Source organism: Eretmochelys imbricata, chromosome 6, assembly GCF_965152235.1.
Source record: "Eretmochelys imbricata isolate rEreImb1 chromosome 6, rEreImb1.hap1, whole genome shotgun sequence".
NCBI classification, from domain to species: Eukaryota; Metazoa; Chordata; order Testudines; family Cheloniidae; genus Eretmochelys; species Eretmochelys imbricata.
This window is the reverse complement of record NC_135577.1, coordinates 51234523-51251095: the sequence shown is the minus strand read 5'-3', so window position 1 is coordinate 51251095 and position 16573 is coordinate 51234523.

Below are 16573 nucleotides of genomic sequence, written 5' to 3'. Positions count from 1 at the left end.
TGAGCTCTAAGAGATTTATGTGTAGGTGCATCTCTGATGCAGACCACCAGCCTTGTGCCCCCCTAGATGCACTCCCCAGCTGATTAGGGAAGCGTCTGTGGTGAGCATGAGCATTGGGGATTGTTACTGGAAGGAAACCCACATGCAGAGGTTTTCTGGGCTTGTCCACCAATGTAGGGAAGCTAGAACACTGGGAGGAGGAGTTAGCAGCATCCCTAAGATGTGTCTGTTGGGTTTGAAATGGAAATTGAGCCAGCCCTGAAGACATCTCACATGTAGCCTGACATACTGGACCATGAAGGTGGTGGCTGCCATGGGACCAAGGAACCGTAGACAGATTCTTGTCTGTGTCTTGGGACAAATAGAGAGCGTGCATATGAACTGCGTGATAGCGAGGAATCTCTGCTATGGGAGCAAGGCCCTGCTCTGGATTGAGTTGAGATGAGCTCCGATGAACTTGATCTGTTGTGTAGGTGTCAGGGTGGATTTTTGGATGTTTATTTGGAGGCCTAAGTTGTGAAAGAGGGAGATGGTGAAACAGTAGCTTGAAGTGTCTCACCACAGGAGTTGCCTTTGATGAAGAAATCGTCCAGGTAAGGGAAAAGCGTGATCCCATGTTTGTGTAGGTGAGCCTCGACCACGGCTAGAGTTTTGGAAAAGACTCTCGGCGCTGTGGAGAGATCAAAAGGAAGAACTCTATATTGAAAATGGTTGTGACAGATTGTGAGCTGGATGAATTAATATATGAAAACAAGCATCCTGTAGTTCAAGGGCTGTGAACCAGTCCCCTTGATCCAGTGCAGGAATTATTGTGCCCAGTGTGACCATCTTGAATTTTTGTATCCTCACGAATTTGTTCAGTCAGCGTAGATTCAGTATAGGCCTCCATCCCTCATTCTTTTTCTGGGTCAGGAAGTAATGGGAGTAGAATCCTTTCCCTCGATGTTGCGTCGGCACAGGTTCCACTGTGAGCCACTTCTATGCAAAGTAGGTGCTCGTGAGAGGGAAGGGGAAGGGTAGGAGGATAGGATATGAATTGGACAGAGTAACCAGATTGAACTATTTCGAGGACCCAGCGATCCTGTGTAATACGCTGCCAGGTATGTTGGAAACTCTGGAGGCGGTGGCCAAATGGGCAAGTAGGCTGTGGAATCAAGTGGTGTTTGAGCAGACCCTTGACTAACGTTTCAAAATTGTTGTTTATTCCTGGATAAGTGGGAGGTGGTTGCTTGAGCTTGATTTTGTCTGCGCTTAGGGGGTCTAGAGCGATTCCTATTTATGTCATATGATTTGGGTTGAGGCCGATGATTAAAATTGTTGTGTGCGTGGTCTTTGGTAAGGTTGGTATCATTGTCTCCTGGGAAGAGATGGGTGAATACCCATGGTGCACAGTGTCGCTGTAGAATCTTTCATACTTTGAAGAAGTTCATTTTTTTTTTGGAAAATACTTTGTCTTTATCAAAGGGGAGATCCTCCACTTTGGTCTGCAGATCTTTAGGGATGCCAGATGCAGAAAGCCATGAAGATCTGCCCATAACCACAGCAGTTGCAGTATTACGGGCTGCTGTGTCTGCCGTGTCTAAAGAGGCTTGTAGGGCCATTCTGGAAATCAATTGGCCCTCGCTCAGAATTGATTTAAAGTCCACTCTCCTATCCTCTGGAATGTAGGAGACAAATTCAAAAAGTTTATTGAAGTTATCAAACTCATAGCTGGCGAGGACTGCAGAGTAGTTTGCAATCCTGAATTGTAGAGGGGAGAACATGTAAATCTTGTGTCCCAAGACGTTAAGGCATTTAAGGTCCTTGTCTTGTGGGGTGGGCCAATATTGTGGCTGTTTCATATTTTGTGCAACTGCATCCATGATGAGAGAGTTCAGTTGTGGGTGATCCTTAGCAGGAACATAGTATTTACGTTCGGCCTTTCTGCAGGTAGGTAATAAAGAAGCTGGAGTTTGCCAGAGTGTCAGCTGGTTCCAGGAGAGCTTCATTTATAGGAAGCACGATCTTTGAGGATGCAGAGGGTTGAGGATTCTAAGGAGTTTTTGTTGTGTCTCCTGAACCTCTTCTAGGGGGATGTCTTGACTGAGTGCCACCCTCTTGAAAAGCTCTTGAAATTGTTTACAGTCGTCCATGTTCTGTGGAGGCGGGGGGGAGGGGGGAAGAGGGCTCTGTCTGGAGCAGATGGAGAATTAGGGGTCGGTGAGTCAGGATATGGTTTGTAGCTCATATTCTCAGGAGGGGGTTCAGGTACTCTAGAAGTGGACGGAGCTGGAGATCGAGGCACAAAAGCAGGTAGTGGTTTCGTGGAAGAGGTCTGAGGAGTAGGAGGATGTGGCCAAGGGTACTACTGGGGCCAAGGCATAGGGTAAGAGAACCCAAGTGCCGTCCATGGGGGGGGGGAGGGGGGAAGAGTGTAGGGAAACTGAGGATGGTGGCTGAGGACTGTAGCCTGAGGTGGAAGAGGGTCCAGCGGAGGAGAAGAGGCAGGTGGGGAGAACTCTGTCTGCTGCTGTATATCGGGTTCACTGTCAGTGAAGGTAGCCAGTTCAGGTGGTGAAAGCGGCTCTTCTGGATACACAGGGCTCACTCTTCGGAGTGGAGAGTTAAGCTCAGGTGACACTGATAGATCACATTCAGTGAGGAACTGCTACTGCTGCTCCCTGGGCTGTGCTGAGCCTGGACTGTGCTCTAGCGCATTAGCAATGGAAACTGAAAGTGTCAGCGGTGCCGCGGGTCTGTTGGAGGTGCCCTGCAAGGGGTCCACTGCTGGTGCCGGGGCAGACTTGGTGCCAACATTCTTCCCAGCACAGGGGCAGAGCGTGCGGTCGGCACCGCAGCTATTTTTAAAGCTGAAGCGCTTGGTTCCACGGAGACCTTCCCGGTACGGGAGGTTGGATTCCAGCCTCTGCGATCTGTGGGAGCCACGGCAGAGGCTTTAGAAAGGGCTGAGGCACCTGCCTGTGGTGCTGTCAACAGAGGGTAAGGATCTCGTGGGAGACCACTTACCCTTGTCAGAGTCTCTCCCTTGAGACTGCTGTGCTTCTTGCCTCTGCTCCACAGAGGGTGAAGCAACGCTCCCAGCTGGTTCGGATCTAGCCGGGGAGCATGTAGGAGTGGGTTTAACTTTCTCCGTCTCCAAAAGGGGCTGCAGGGATTTTTCCATCAGACACATTTTCAGTCGCAGGTCCCTGTCACGCCGAGCCCTTGACTTGAGGCTCGTACAGTGGAGGCACTTTGCAGGGATGTGGGTTTCCCCGAGGCAGCTCACACAATGTGAGTGCCCTTCAGACCGTGGCATGGAGTCCTGACAGGAAACACACTTTTTGAATCCTGAAGTCCCTGGCATTATGAACTAGAAATGGCAGGGGAGAGTGTCTCAGCAGCAGACAAGCCTGAAGCAAAAAGTTGTTTGTTTGTTTGAAACTAAGTAATTAACTATGTAACAACACTAAAGGAAGGGAAACAACTGGGATGTAACTAATAACTATTTCTATATTCTTTGATACTTTTTTCTAACAAAGACCAGGGAAGAGAAGTAGCACTGCCCCAGTCCCGTCCTCAGCCGGGGACGGTAGAGAAGGAACTGAGGGGGGTGTGGGACGCAGGTGCTCAGGAAAATTCCAATGAGATGGGAGATGCCAACTGGGCGCCTGCGTCCCGACCAGGCATTGCTACCGAAAATCTCCAATCAACGGCGCCGGAACGCACCAACAACATCTAGAGTGGCGCACCCACAGGGACAGCACTCGAAGAAGGTCCGATGCCCAGGTAGCTGCCTTGCATATGTCAGACAGAGGGACATTACAGAGAAAGGCCGTGGAGGCGGAGACAGCGCTGATAGAGTGAGACCTAATTGATGTAGGAGGGTGTATTTGCCGAGTTGGTAACAAAGGTGTATGCTGTCAGTAATCCATTTGGAAAGTCTCTGTGTAGAGATAGCATTTCCTTGTGAGTGCAGAGTAGTAGAGACAAAAAGTCTGGGGGTTTTCCTAAATGGTTTTGTTGTATCCAGGTAAAAGGATAATGCTCTGTGACCAAGACTGTTGTCATTTCAAAGGCATTAGCGTGAGGGTTTGGGAAAAGTGTTGGAAGGTGTATAGGTTCATTGAGGTGAAAGGGAGAATGTATCTTAGGTAAGAACCTTGGATGTGCACAGTGTGACCTTATCGCGGAAGAACGCGGTATATGGAGGGTCCGCCATAAGCGCCCCCCATTTCTCCTACTCATCTGGCTATAAGGAAGTCGGTTTTCATGGATAGGTGGAGAAGGGAGCAGTAGCCGTCGGTTCAAAGAGTGTATCCATCAGGGCTTTGAGAACTAGGTGTAAATCCCAAGGTGCAGCAGGTGGTTTCCCATCCAGGTATAATGTCTGGATGCCCTTCAGGAACCTTTTGCTGATTGGATGGGCAAAGACGGTTACGTTGTCACCCTTATGGTGGAAGGCGGTGATTGCCACGAGGTGGACCTTCAGTGAGCTCGTAGAGAGGCCAGATGTTTTAAGGTGTAACAGGTAATCCAATATCAGTGGGAGAGAAGCAGAAACTGGGGAGGTCTGTTTGCCAACACACCAAGATGTGAACAGTTTCCATTTATGCAGGTAGGTAGTGCATGTGTTGTGTGTTCTGCTGTGTAGCAAGACAGTACATACTTGGTCCGAACACGTTAACTCCACATTAGAGAACCATTGATCAGCCAGGCCCTCAGGTGGAGACATTGTACGTCGGGGTGAAAGACTTGTCCCCTATATTGTGATAGGAGGTTGCTGAGTGGTGGAAGGGGAATGGGTGGCTTGACCGACATTTGCAGCAGAAAGGGGTATCATGGTTGTCTGGGCCATGCTGGGGCTATGAGAACGATGTTGGCTCTGTCTGGTCATATCTTCTGAATTACTCCAGAGGCATTGGTGGAAACCCATACACGAGAGTCTCGGTCCAAGGGGAGTATAAAGGCATCCCCCCGTGAGTGTTTCCCCAGGCCTGTTCTGGAGCAGAATGTCTGGCATTTTTTGTTTGTTGCTGCGGTGAATATATCCAGGTCTGGAAAATGTCGGAAAGAATGATGTTGAGTTCCCACTCGTGCTGTCAGGGGAAAGATCAGCTGAGCTCGTCTGCGGTGGTATTCGAGAACCTGGCAGATATGAGATGGAGATATAGATGTTGTGTTGAAGGCACCAGTTCCAAAGTTTTACTGCCTCTGTGCAAAGGGAGTGTTATCGGGCTCCCCCCTGCCTGTTGACATAAAACATGCATGCGATGTGGGCTGTCACGATTTGAATTCGGCAGTTTTGGATGATGGGAAGGAAATGGAAGCAGGCATTGAATACGGCCCAGAGCTCTAGTAAATTTAGGTGAAGCCTGGTTTCTGAAGTGGCCCAGAGACCCTGAATGGTGAGGTGGCCAATGTGTGTTCCCCATCCTGTGAGGGATGCATCTGTGATGATGGTAATTGAAGGGGGATCTTGTCAGAAGGGAATCCCGGTGCAGAGGTTGATGGGAGAGTTCCACCAGAGAAGTGAGTCCTTGACTTACTGGGGCATAGTTAGTAACCTGTTTAACCTGTGCTTGTTTGGTTTGTATGCTATGGCTAGCCAACCCTGAAGGCATCACATGTACAGGCAAGCATTTGCAACCACAAACATGCAAGTGGCCATATGTCCTAAGAGCTGTAGGGAGTCTCAGACTGTAGTCTGTGGGCTGGCACATATCTGGGTAATAAGGATGCCCATTGCAACACCAGTGGTGGAATTGAGGTGGGCGCCGATGAAGTTGATTTGTTGGGTAGGTTGTAAGGTAGATTTGTTTTTGTTTATTTGCAGGCCCACGGTGTGGAAGCAGTGAAGGGTTGCAAGAATTCTGTGGTTCGCTTCTAACTGAGTGGGAGACTTGAGGAGACAATCGTCCAGGTAAGGAAATATGAGGATTCCTTTTTTCCTGAGATGTGCTATTACAACTGCTAGCACCTTGGAGAAGACTCATGGTGCGGTGGAGAGGCCAAATGGGAGGACCCTGTACTGGTAGTGTTGTGCTCCCACAGCAAACCTGAGGAAACGTCGATGGCCAGGGTGGATAGAGACATGGAAATATGCGTCTTGGAGGTCGAGGGTTGAAAATCAATCTCCTTGCTCCAGCGTCTGAATTATCATTAGGAGAGTAACCATCAGGAATTTCTGTTTCTTGACGAACTTGTTCAAACATTGAAGATGGAGGATAGGGCGCCAACCGCCGCTTCTCTTTTCCATCAAGAAGTAGTGGGAGTAAAACCCTTTCCCTCTGTGTTGAAGGGGTACCTCCTCTATTGCTCCGAGATGTATGAGATGTTGTACCTCCTGACAGAGCAATTGTTCGTGAGAGGGGTCCCTGAAGAGGGACAGGGTGTTAGGGTGGGTGGGAGGTAAGGAGAGGAAGGGGATGGCATAACCCAATCTGATAATTTCCAGGACCAATCTGTCCATAGTGATGGTTTGCCAGTTGGCCAGGAACGGACGCAAACAGCATCCAAAAAAATGGTTGGTTGGAGTTGGCGCTGGAGAGGGTGTGAGGTTTTCTATACCCTCGACCAAGACTTCAAATTTATTTAGGTTAGGAGGGTGGGTTGCCGTTGTTTGCGGAGGCGACATCATTGGTTCCTGGGCCTATGTCATTGTTGTGTATCATATTGTCTGAAAGGTGGATGTTGCGCAGAGGTATGGAAACGCGGTCGTTGGTATGGCTGATATCTATACTGTCTCTTCTTTGAGGCAGGTGTTTGGATGCCTAAGGATCAGAGAGTGGCATGGGAATCCTTCATGGAGTGAAGGACCTCCTTGGTTGTAGCGGTGAAGAGCTTGTCGCCAACTTCGACTGTATTCTGTATCTCCTTCGGAAAGGAGGAAGAAGCAAGCCATGAGGACTGCCGCATGATGACGGCTTGTGGCTGTAGATCTGGTCGCTGCATCCGTAGCATCGAGGGTAGCTTGAAGAGCTGTGGGGGAAATCAACTGGCCCTCGGACACCACTGCTTTAAATTGTTGTCGTTTATCCTCCAACACATCATCAATAAATTGTATTATCTTAGCAAAATATGACCCCCAAAATTATGCTAAGAGCGCCACATAGTTCACTACTCTAAATTGCAAAGTGGAAGAAGATACACTTTGCGGCCAAAGAGTCCAGTCTTATTATTTTTGTCTCATGGAGTGGAGCAGAAGTGTTAGTATTTCTTTTTCTGATTGGCCGCATTGACCACTAGCGAATTAGGTCAAGGGTGCATAAATAGAAACTCAGAACCCTAAGATGGAACACTATATTTTTGGTCCAATCTTTTGCTAGTGGGTTTTATTGTAGCTGGGGTCTGCCAAATAGTTTTAGCAGGTTCCATAATGGCCCCATTAATTGGTAGGGCTATTTTGGAGGCGGTCGTAGCTTGCAGGATGTCTGTAAGCTCGTGGTGTGTTTCAGGTACCTCCTCCAGGGTAATCTTGAGCTCTTCTGCTACTCTGTGAAACAACTCTTGAAAGTGAGCAAGTTCATCAGTAGCAGGAGGTGGTGGGGGTACCATGGCATCTTGTGGTGTTACCACTATAGAAGAGGTGTGTGGGGCAGCAGCATCCTCTGTAGGGGTGGCGGCCACTTCAGGTCTTACCTGGGTTTCAGTGTAAACAGGCAGTGGGGAGGGTTTGACAGCTTTCCTTTGGGCAGCCCACGGAAGACCTGAGTGTGGTGCGGTGTAGGTCCAGGTCCATGGACCCCAGTGTGGCCATTGCCCTGGGGAGGGGAGATAGGTGGTCCGATCCAGGGATTACCATACCAGTGTGGATAGCTTTGAGGATATGGAGATAGTGATGAAATGCGTCTCTCAGTTGTAGGTAACGGACTCTGGGGAGAGTATTGAGAGGAAAACATCTGGTTATCGTATTCCTCTTCCTCTCACACTTCATTGGGAGGGGCTTGAAGGGGTAGGGGAGTACTGAAGGTAGGGTGCTAAAGGTCTCAGTGATAGGCTGGTGCCGAGGAGAGTCAGGAGCATGGGACACCCTTAAATCCTCTGGCTGTAAAAGCTGCGGTGGAGCTAAGTGACCAGGAGTCAGTGTCAGGGTAGCTGGTTGAGGCAGTGTGTGCTGAGGCGTCCGTTGGCGCACCAAAGGGCGTCCGGGGGCGCAAGCTGGCTCCGCAGGGTAGGAGCCCCTGAGGTAGGCACTGCAAGGGAGGCAGGAGACCTCAGGAGGCTCGGTGCTGAGAGCGGTGGCTGTAAAAGTGGCGCCACAGTATCAAAGGATGGGGCCACAGCCGCTGCTCGTAGCACCGTACTAGCAAAGGTGGCCGTAAGAGAGCTGAAAAAGTCGGGTAACTGGAAGCCCTGAGCCTCGGCATCATGTAGTGGGGCAGCCGACTCACCATCGGTGCCCGCAGCGCGGAAGGGGCTGAGCCACAGAGCCAGAGTCAGCGGAGCCTGGAGAGCCGGTTTTAACTTTGTCCCCAAGGAACGACTCCTGAGGGGAGAGGAAGCTGGCCATTTTTTTTTTTTTTTTGCTTTTCCTTTGCCTCTGGAGGGTGTCACAGAGGTTTGCTGGCCAGGGTCAGAGGCCGGTATGAGGGAGTTTTCCAGGAGTAACATTTTAAGCCTGAGCTCCATGGGCTTGCAGGTCTGCGCTTTCAATTTGTTACAGTGGATGCATTTTTGGGGTACATGAGACTCCCCCAAACAGCATACGCACTGGGAATGCCCATCAGAGATGGGGATGGCATCCTTACAGGAGGTCCATCTCTTGAAGCCTGGGGAGCCAGGCATGTCCGAAACCACGGAGTTGGTTTTTTTTTTAAGAAATAAAAGTAACAGTTAATGTAACTTATCTAAGTAATAATTCTAATGACTGAAACTATCTAACTCAACTGAGAAACAAAGTAACTAGTTAGTCTCAGAGAGCACTGCTGAACTCCGTCTCTAGCCGGGGACGGTAGAGAAGGAACTGAGGAGCCCCGGCTGTGCATGCGTTATTAGAACGCTCACCGCTTAAGAGGCAGGCACAGCGTGTGCGCAGCCCGTAGGGGTCCTGCTGTAGAAATCTCTGATCCAAGGCGCTGGGACGCACGTTGACCTGAAGTGGAGCACCCACAGGGACATCTCTCGAAGAAGAACCTGCTATTGATTTCCTATGGAAGTTTAGCCAAATCATAGCAATTGCCTTTCAATAGAGGATACTACGTATATTAAAGTTGGTTAAGCACTCTGCACTCCCATGTCAGATTATTCTATCCTTGCCCTACTGATGGGCTGTATGCTCTGCCCTGACAGGGTGTCACCTTCCAGGCTGGAGCCCTAGCTTTTGTGATTAGAGTATAGGCTCGTTAAGTGAGCTGCAAAGGAAAAAAGATTGAGGGTTCTGTCTCCTCTCTCCCCACCTGATTTTTTTATGCTCGATAAAAACAACTTGAAATGTTTTCTTGTTTTGTTAGACATTCTCATCCTGTATCAGCAAGCTGAAAGGCTCTGCCTTGAAAACTAGTGTAACATCACAGCAGCTAAACAGGTGGAAGTAGTGCTATTAACAAAGGGAAAAGATTTTTAGTCAAACTATTTAATAACTCCTGTTTGTTATTTTGTAAAAACCAGCAAAATATATTATATATATTCCCCCTTTTGGATTAAGATGTTAAGTGCTCACAATAAACTCCGAGGTCCATCAGGTCTTTGAACAAAGTCTTGAAACACTAGACAATTATACAAATATCAAGATAAAACTCCCAATGTATTTTTTTTTCCTAGTGCCAATGTGTCATCTTAGCCAATCACCACTAGTTAACATAATGCTAATACTGTTTCAGCAAAGCAGTATTACCGTTCGCTATCATTGGGCTGTACTCACCTTCTGGGAGCCATCTCCATAAATGAGAATATACTGTAGTATCATTAATTCATGTAACACTTCATAAATCTAAAGCACCACAACCTCATTAACCCCTTGAGAAAGGCCAGAATACTACACAAGTGAGGATAAATGTATTAGGATGTAGCAAACCTAACTCTTCACATCCACACACAGCCAAAAGAGCTACAAGCTTTCAGTTCTGGCCTGAAAAATTCTCTGGAACTCCAGAAAACTGTGTATTCTGAACATGGCAGTCTAATCCAACCTTGTCCTCATTGGAAATGGTCATACCAAGGTAAGTATTTCAAGCATTGTATTTAGACTGCTAAGTCATCTCCTTCAGCATAGACTGAAAGCTCCATTATGTGTAATTTCTCTCCTTGTCTTCTCAAGTCAGTTTCTCTAAACAAAATATTTGTGCCAAACCTCTCCCTACCCTCCTAATCCTCTTCGTTTTCCCTGTTTTACATCAGAAGTCTCCCTATCCTTTTCAGTTTTGTGAGTCATAGATTTAGGAGATGGGCAGGGCTTGTTTTAAATCTGAAATTCTCTGGTAACCTACCCCACAGGTGATGGAAGAAAAAGCATGTATTTACAGAGGGAGCCCTTTATCACGAAATCGTACAAACATTCCTCTTTAACCCTATTTACTACGTCACAGCGAAGCCAAGTAGTATCTCCTTTTCAATGGCAGAGAAATACAGAGGCTTGAAATCAATGAGATTTGCTGGATGCATTGTTCATCCATCCCTTGCTATACATTCAAATGCATCTGTGCTGGTGCAAACACACTACCTAATTCAATATCCATTAAATTTTCAGAAACTATAAGATTGCAAAAGATGTTGGTAATCTTGTTTCTCATTCAATAAAACTAGGTAAGCTTATAATATTTAAGCTCTATTTAATAAAATCCCAACTGTCAAGTTTTTATACAAAAACTGCAAGTTCATCATATTGGTAAGAAAAATTTGCCAACCTGAACTCTAGGTTATCAATTCCAGGAAAAGACTGCACCGGCACTAATTTATTCTCAATGCTGGTAACCTCAGACTTGTAGTATCAATCTTTTCAAAACAAAACCTGATCCAAGATATTTGCATAGATACTTATTTAACTCATCCCTGGCTTTAAGAATTTCCAACTATCTAAATTTCTTGTACACGGATACAATTTAAAACTACATTCTCTCCCCTCCCGCCCTCCCCCAATCCTAGAAAATGATTCATTTACATTCAGATTCCATTGGGAATGTTTGAGAGATATTAATGCAAAAGAAATATTGGGTTTTACAATATAGCAAACTTTTTAGATAAAGAATTGCACTAAAAGTGTAGTTTAATTTCCATGCAACTATGAATACTAATGAAAGTTCCACTTTTGCTAACAATATAAAGACTGTAAAATAGTACCATATGAGCAAGTGATATGAATTACCAGGATAATACCAAAGTAACAAGGAAGTGGTAGTAACAAAACAGTCCTATAAAATGTAAGTGGAATGTGTGTGCATAAGAGGGAAGGATGGCATAAAGTACATTTTAAAGGGTTTTTTTTGTTTTGTTTTTTTAAGTTTTGATACTGGCCCTGAATGGATTCATTCATTAAATGTGAAGATGAAAAACTGTGAAGATGTACAGGTAGTTAAATATATAAACTGAACCCCCAGATTATTAAAAAATAATAATGAAGAATTGGAGATTTGTCTACCACTGGCGGGGTGGGCTAATTACACCCATCTGGAAATGCTGCTCAGTTTGAGTACTTCTGGAATCAGGAAGTTACCCTTCAAAGTTACATAGTAGTAGTACCACAATATCCAATTCTAATAAATCCAATTTCAGAAGTGGAATAGCTAAACTTCTCAAACCAAACAACTTCTCAATACAACCACCTTTACATTCCAAACACATATCTCAAGACCTGGGTTCTTGAAGAAAATTTCTAGTTAGCAAAAGGAACTTTCCTGTTCTTCATCAAGTCTAGGTCCACAGATCTATGAACAAAATTTTAATAGCATTACCGATCCATTCAGCTCCTCTCTGAGGTGAGCCATTTACAATATGAATGTATATCAACTAGCAAACTAATGCCTGTAACATTCAATGTCAAAAGGCCACATTAGAAGATGTGACAATATCCAATTCAAAGAACAGAGAAAAATAATTTGTCACTTGATAAATTTCCTTATTTAAAAAAAGTGCATGAAGATCTCATAGCTCAGAGAAATGAGCCCACAGGATAGCAGGGGTGGGACTTCAAAAGCCTCCAAAATGGCCCACTGGATCCCCTTTGATATGGAAAGCGTAGAATCAGTGAAAATTTCTGACACTCCTTAATGGACAACAATGTTACTAGGAATGCCAGTTCCATGTAAAGAAATTAAAGGGAGATTTCTCTCAAAGGCTCAAATTTATCATTAGCACTGACTAGTCAGTTTAGAACTCCACAGCGGAGTCTGGTGAATTTGAGAAGATATTAATTATGCTACCTAAGAAGATGCTCAGTGTCTGAGTAGGTACAAAAGCTTTCTTCTCCTAATATAAAAGGATGGGTGACAAGGCTACCACTTGAACTCTCAGGGTGGCTAGCTTGGATCCCATATTTAGAGTGTAAGAGAAATCTTAGAGTATGCTTTGTTCCCACTGAAGACAGGGAATCGTCCTCCGTTACATCAGGATCTGAAGCAAAGCTAGGTATAAGCATACACTTAATTGCTTTCAAGAATGCATTTTTCACCATGTTATTCTTTAGATTTCTCTTCGAAGTCCAGTTAGCTAGTCTCCCTCTGTTTGCCCAGGTACGTACACAACAGGGTCTTAGGATAAAGGTTACTCCTTGACAAGAATATTGGAGGGCTGGAGGTAGGGTGACCAGATGTCACAATTTTATAAGGACAGTCCTGATATTCAGGGCTTTGTCTTATAGATGTGCCCATTACCCCCATCCCAATTTTTCACACTTGCTATCTGGTCACTCTAGTTGGAGATTAGATTTACCAGATCTGACATCAGATCTGGCTTAGGAGATAGTTTTGCCTTATCAGGTAACTGGCTCTTTAAAGAGGGGAAAAAAGAATACACACAGAAAACCTGTTTGTCCCTCTGAGACAGAGCATATGATGCCCCTACAGTTGGGACCACTTCTGGAAAAGTGTTGGGGAGATTTTGTATTGAACGGGAGGCAAACAGATCCATCTGCAGAGTGCCAAACTGGTATCAGTTCTACAAAAACCTTTGAGAAAGATGATTATTCTGCTAGGTCAACTCTCTGATAAGTGAGTCAATTGGCTGTAGAATCAATGTCCCTCTGATGCATATAGCCCTTAGAAAGAAGATATTCTTTGGGGCGGGTGAACAGCAGTTAGGCCTCCTTCTGGAATGTTTTGATAATGTATGACATATTAGATGAGCTGATGATGGTCATGATCTTTCTGAGGAGTGGAAACAGGGCCGTGAGAGCATATCAGATATCCTAACGTTCCAGTCAGTAGATACAATAGAACTGTTTTTTTACTGAACAAATGTCCAGACCATCTGATGCTTTGAGAGGAAGTTGACAGAGATCTTGTTCTCAAATCACACAGCAAGATAAACACAAGCTCCGAAGTAATTTCAGCCTCCAAAAGGAACACTGAGTTTCAGGACAAGTGAAGATTCTAGACCTTTATACACACGTCGTTCCACTATAGAGTATTCATCCAGGATACAAAATCCCCATTAGGCTCAGCCTATTCAATCTATAGGTGTATTAACATTTATTATAAATCGGTCAAAGCTTCTACTGTTATTCTAGAGCAATGGTTTTCCATTTGCAGACTCCTACCACATTTCAAGTGGAGGTGCAGACCCCTTTGGAAATTCAACCTGTGGTCAACGGATCCCTATCATATAAGTCTTGGGACGAAAACTGATTGAATAGAATTCTACTATAAACATTGCAACTGCTCAGCCCGGCATTTGACACAGCGTAAGAAAGGGCACTAAACTGTGGACTTCTATGGTAATACCATCACTTCTGGGTTTTCACCTTATTTTCATAGTCACTTTTCATGGACCCCTTAAGCAGTCTGCGGCCCCCTGGGGTCATGAGGACCTCAGGTTGAAAACAAGTGTTCTAGAGAAAAAAAATCTCTGAAGGCAACTGATTCTATTGCCACAATTCACAAAAGGCAGTGAATAGCCTTCTTCATGTCCCTGTTCTTCTCGTGGCTAGACACTGGTTACATAGCAGAAGTTTGGGAAGAACAGCACAATTTTCTGAAGTGAGCTGTTTAATGTCCAAAAAACCCATGTCTGAGGTGATTAGTATTCAAACAGTTTGATAGGTGAATTCTGAGTTCCGAGGACTCGGAACTGACCATTTGGTTTAAACGGGGCTATGAAGAAGCCATGCAGAAGACTTGGAATCAGAAGTAGAATGTCCAAGTTTCTTCTGGATCAGTTGGATTTTGGGTCCGTTCCACTTTGTTGGAGGCCTTCATCCAGTTATATTTTGATCAGAGGGGGTTAAAGGCTGCTTTGCTTTCCCATACTACCACCAAGTCCTTTAATATTGGATTTATACGAGGACAAAATTTCTATTGTCTTGCCCAATTCAGAGATCACTTTGCCTAAGATCCTGTTCAAAGGGAGGATTTTAGCTAGAGTGTCCTTGCTCCAGAATCTGAACCAAACCTAGCAAGAGAGAAACTGACCATCCAGTGAGACTCTGGACAAAATGTGACTGGCCGAAGCCATTTTGTGAAGAGAAGCTCCCAGAACCTGAAGTCTCCTGAACAACAGAGAGGACTGGCTAGACATCAACCCATGAAGACTGGATGCTAGAGGTCTCTTGGGCTGCTATAGGTGCCTCAAAGTTCCCAGGAAGTGACAAATCCCGTCACCTGTGGCTCGTTAGGAAGAAAATCTACCAAACTCACTCAAGGGCTAATTGAATCAGGAATAAAAGCTCCCCAGAAACAAGTTAAAAAGGCCTCTCTGAATCATTCCCAAGAGAGCCTTTGTGAGGAGGGGTGTCCTGTGCAAAGGGGTGAGGAACTCCCCCATTAGGCTTGGGATTTTTTCCTTTAATTATTCTTCTGAGGAGATAATAAAGGCTGCAAGTCCCTAGGAAGGAGCTCATTAGAATCAGGCAGAGAAGGTCCAGCCACAGAATCCAAGCTTCTGGGTGATTTGCTTCAGGGTAATGACCATATTAGTCAGGCCATATGAGATCCATGGATATATGCCCTGAAAGGAAAGTAAATTAGGAGCTCAGAGTCAAGCCTCACAAACCCTTAACTACTGTCTAGGGGTATCCTTTGAAACTGACTGCTTGGCTTCAATCCTCCATAGCCCAAAGGGAGGCAGAAGCTCATCTGATATTCCATATGCAGTAGCAGCACAGGTGATGCTCTCCTCACTGGCCTCAGTTACTCCCCTAAGAGCTTGATGTGGCAACAGTTAATCAGATGACTCGGTATAACCAATGCCATCAAAGCTGGGATGTGCAGTGATATGGCGCCACTTGTAGCATCTCCAGCTGAGCTTTGACTGCTGCTCAGGTCTTCTTCAGTCATGGTGATGAGGAGTGGGATGCCACCTGACCTGGCCAATTCTGATGTCTTTGGTGCCTCCTAAAAACAGGCCTCAGCTAAACCCCAGAGCACGACTAGCCAAGCATACCGTTTTCCTTTTCAACAAGCTTACTAGCAACTATATGTGACTGCTGTGTATCAGTCAGTGACCCTCAGGAGTGAAGAATGTACTGGGGATGCTCTCTCTCGGGAGAGAATCAAATCTGAAGTCAAATCAGGGATTGCAGAGGCTAAAGAGCTCTGAAATTCTTAAATGCAGAATGAAACTCAAAAAGAAAGTTCTGCAGCAGGAGAGTATTAGTTTGTCCTGTCTGCACCATGGAGGCAGAAGAGAAACAGAGTAACATCTCTAGACAGGTGTGGACAGCTATGCCAATGATGGATATATCTGGTGCTATATTCTGAAGTGCAGGCTGGAAGACTAGTTAGTGGATCTATGAACCTTAATGTAATGGAGAAGGTCAGTTTTCAGCAAGGGGTTTATTAACCATACATCTGTTAAGATTAATGGAATTAGAGTGAACATTCGGGCTAGATATGTATTCAAAGCACTTGTTTTATGTACTACAGATGATTATAGTACATTTCTATGTATCATTAGCATACAGTAGAAGGGTTAGACTGTCTAAAGGCCATTTTCACACACAAGCTCACAAGATAACACCTCAAAATAACAGGTCTCAATTACCCACATTTTATTAGTTCATTTAAATGATATCATTGAAAATAAATGGATATGCCCACATTTTTGGAAAATGGAATGTCCTGATCTATTCAATGGCCTTCAGTTAAGTATGTTGTAAGTTCAATGAAAAACTAAAATTATTTAAGAATCAGTTGGGATGCAGCAGAAAGCTGAATGGCTATCTGTCTACTACTTATTTATAAATAGCTTAAAAGGAAAACATTGAGAAGACTCCCCTATTTCCTAAAAATCAGCATTAAAAAGCTTATCTTTTTCCAACTGTAAGGAAATAGCAACAGACAATTAAATGGGACTGCACCAGCAGCAGTTTGCTGTATGGTCACAAGAGTGACTTGCCATCATACTGCAATGTATATCATTGAATTACTATGGGAAAAAGTGCCACCCCAAGCAACTAATGTGTTTGCAAGATGACTGTTTACTGTTGCTTCCACAGAGACTGTGA